Genomic DNA, 4,096 nt, shown 5'->3' on the forward strand with positions numbered 1-4,096 from the left:
GTTAACATATAAACAAATTTTGATTTAGCGTATACCAAAGAAGGGAAATTCCTTGGCCATACATAGGCATATAGCTGATTTTGTAGATACTACCAAACAGTTATCCAAGCTAAATGATCCAATTTACTCTCTCAAAAGTGCTGTAGGAAATTTCAATTTATGCAAATCCTTGGTAATATTTACAGTTGCCTATTTGTTTTCCTTTTAGCCATTATGGTAACTACATAGGAATGTCTCAGTACAGATTCACTTTTATGAATTAATGACTGAATATCCTTTTCAAAGTATGTGGTCAAGTATATGATTCATTTATTCATTGTTATGCTCTTAAAATTTTGTAGAAGTTGTTCAGTATTTGATTAATTCTTCATTTATTTAATGGTGTTTTTTTTAATAAGTAGAAATTCTTAAAACTAATTTTCTCCTAGTTATTTTTTGTCCCTCTGGTTAGCACTACTTGGACCCTTCTGAAAGAATATATAGCTACCTTAAAGTTATAAGAATATTTTCTGTTTGCATCTTAGAAACAACTTTTTATCATTCATATTTTGATATTCAATCAGAAATTGTTTCTTATGCATCAAGAAAGCATATTGTTTTTTATAGATGAATTTAAAATTAACTATTTGTTGAAAATAAAATCCAAAAATAATTAAATAATAATTGAAATATAAGCAACTCTTCTCTACACTGAGGTTTCACATTTGTCATAACTCCGGGGTTGGTCATTAATGGATGGATCTGTTGTAATTTGGTATCTCCTGATGGACAATTTTTCAATCCATTGGCAATTAACACATTATAAAAATTATAATAGTTTACACTATGATTTTATATATGTAGCCCACATTTCACATATACTTGAGGGTGGGGTTATTGTCTTTCCGCTTGATATACATACCGTTCTTATAAGCATTGTGCTATGACAGGAGCTTACATAATGCCTTTATAATCTAGTCTATAGTCATTTTTAAGAATATTTTTCCCTTTTGCTTTTCAATTTTTTTTCTCTCCTTTTGCATGCCTAATCATTTTTGTTTGCCTGACAGATGTGTCTATACATCTTGTAGAGACTCTAAGCGACATTCATTCAGAGAGGATTCACCCTGTTGTTTGTTAAGTAGATGTTACCTTTAAATTAATTAGGGATAGAGTTGTGCTATTTGGTAACGTTCTCTCCAATTCTGCTTCACATGCCACTATCTTTGTCTGGGATTACACATTTCAGCTGAAATCTGATTTTCTGAGGGTTTTTGCAATCAAGTTCCAAACTCCATTTTCTGTGTTCTTACTCCCATAAGCTGCTTGATAACATTCAGTCTGTTTTTAGAGGTGTTTGTCTTAGCTGTTTGCTCCTGTTTTCAGGATTTGGTAGATTTTCTTTAGGGGAAATGACTATGGGTTTAGTACCTATCCAGTCATCAATTTCTTTATTCTAACACCACAGAACCATGAAAAGCTCTGTCAGTTTTATGTCCTTTATGAACTGTCCTTCAGCAGCAGTCCAGGACCAGGCAAAGCACACATTTTTTAATCTCTTGCATTTTCTACATTTCAACGATTTTCATGAAAGAAAAAGCTATAGAAGTTTAGCTTAACTTTTCTTTGATTCTTCACTATGCAAACGCTTTGCCCTTCTAGTTCTTACTGTTTACATAGTTCTCTTATATCTTTAACAAGGGGATTTTAATATTTTACCCAACTTTATTACTGTTTCCAGCAGTAGTATTGGAATGCCACAAGCTTTTATGTCCTATCATAACTTATATTGCCGACAGATGTACTGACAGATTGCATTTGAAGAATGGATATACAGCTCCATTTTCTCTAGCATTATTTAATAGTGTCCTTTTTACTGCATCACCATTAGCAGAGGTTTGTTTTTGTTTTTGTTTTCCATTTTTGTCAGTTACACGGCTGAAGATGGATTTTATGTAGCTACAATTTATTTATACATAATGAATTCAATTGGTACATAGTTTTTTTTTTAATTTTTTTTTAACATTTATTTTTGAGACAGAGAGAGACAGAGCATGAACAGGGGAGGGGCAGAGAGAGAGGGAGACACAGAATCTGAAACAGGCTCCAGGCTCTGAGCTGTCAGCACAGAGCCCGATGCGGGGCTCAAACTCACGGACTGCGAGATGGTGACCTGAGCCAGAGTCGGATGCTTAACCGACCAAGCCACCCAGGCGCCCCTCAATTGGTACATAGTTTTATGGAAAAGGCTGGTTCCTATTCAGTCAAGATTTATTTGAGGGTATTCTGAAATAGTTTTATAAGTATAATATACATATATTAGTCTAGGAGAGAAACTATGTTTAGTTTTGATAATCGTATGTTTTTGAGATTCACTAGGAGATAATGCCAAAGTCAATATTTTGACCAGAAGAGAGGTAAAAACAATAATTCAAGAAAACTTCAACCAATTAGAATCTCTGGGAAACTCTGTATAATTATAATTAATAACAATCTAACTTCAGAATTTTTATAAATCAAATATTATTTGCACATGCATTAGAGTAATAAAGAATAGCTAATTTTTCAAAATACTTTATTATCCACACAACAACTTTCTGCAAAACACACTGTAAAACATACATAAGCAAGAGTTTTCTTTCTAAAATTTTATTTGTAGTTTTGTTGGTTCTATAATAGAAAATACTTTTTTGGGACTTAGAATGTAATCCAATGCATAGCATTTCTGAATTATTGGAATAGGGTTTTATTTGTTTGCACCGAGATATGCCTGGGAGCAATTACCCAACTCATAGTTTATGGAGACTTTCAGTTGACCAAAATAATACATGTTCTGAAAAATATAATATCCTCAAGCTTCAAGCTTTTTTCTTAGATTTTGAACACTATGTTATAGGCAAGTTTTTCATTAAATCTGCAGAGTCAATATGACCAAAGCTTCTGATCTTTTCTTGAGTTCTTTTGAAAACTGCTGCTCAATGTGACTTTGCTTCAGGTTTAGGAGTGATGTTTCTGTGTCATACAGAGAGATTTCTACACTTTCTTTCTTATTAAGACTGACAAGTTACCAGGAAAGTTATGGCAACCAAACAAAAATATCACTCTGCTTACTTAGAGAGTTCTTTTACTTTGATCTTTTTGGATGATGCACCTGAATTTATTTCTGTTTCACACCTGAGAATTTGTTCATTTGATCTTATTTTTTGGAGGATTTTTTTTCTTGAAGATATTTCATCTGTTCATTTCATTGCTGCTATCACAAATATATCATGACTTTCCAAGTCTCATTTACTTTCCATCTGTCTAAAGGGATTTTTTCCTAATAAAAACCTTCATGAAATCCTAAAGGTTAAGTTATGATGTATCCTTTTTTAATATTTTTAAGAAAGCTGAATATTTTCATTTCGACACCTGATGTTGCATTATTGGAATTATATTGTCTACTGAATCATAATTTTATGGAGACTGAGTTACTTAAATTAACTATTACTCAAAATGGTCTATAACTACCCCACAAGTTACTCACTGTACTTTATAAATAATATAGTTAATTCTTCTAGTGATCTTTAAAAAAACTTCAAGTCTTATTTTAGTGTGGCTTTATTAAAATGTGGTTTAGTCTCATAATGAGCACAGTTTTATTAAAGTAGTATATATTTTCTTAAAATATTGATTTTTTTAAAATGCTATTTCAACCATGCATATTCTTTTATAAAGAAATATACCACTAACTCAGGATATAGATATAGTTTGTCCAAGAGTGTGCTAGATTAATATACTTAAGTTCTCTCTATTTTTCAATGATATATTCCAGAGAGGTTTAACTTTTCAAAAAAAATATATACTTATTAGGAAATAAGATGACACATAACAATGACGTAGATATTATTTGTATTATTAGCAATTCTGTATACATGTGAGTTTATTTTGCAGACATTAATTGAACAATCATATTTTTGGAACTCTGGTATGCACTTTCCGTTAGAAGTTATTTTTTTTTAAATAATAGCAGTCATTTTAAGTAGATAATACACTAGATAAGGAGGAGAAAAAATAAGTTAATCTATTGATATACCATATTCTCAACTGGATAAGAACAACTTAGAAATGTGAACTT

Source organism: Prionailurus bengalensis, chromosome B1 (genome assembly GCF_016509475.1).
Source record: "Prionailurus bengalensis isolate Pbe53 chromosome B1, Fcat_Pben_1.1_paternal_pri, whole genome shotgun sequence".
In the NCBI taxonomy this organism is placed as follows: domain Eukaryota; kingdom Metazoa; phylum Chordata; class Mammalia; order Carnivora; family Felidae; genus Prionailurus; species Prionailurus bengalensis.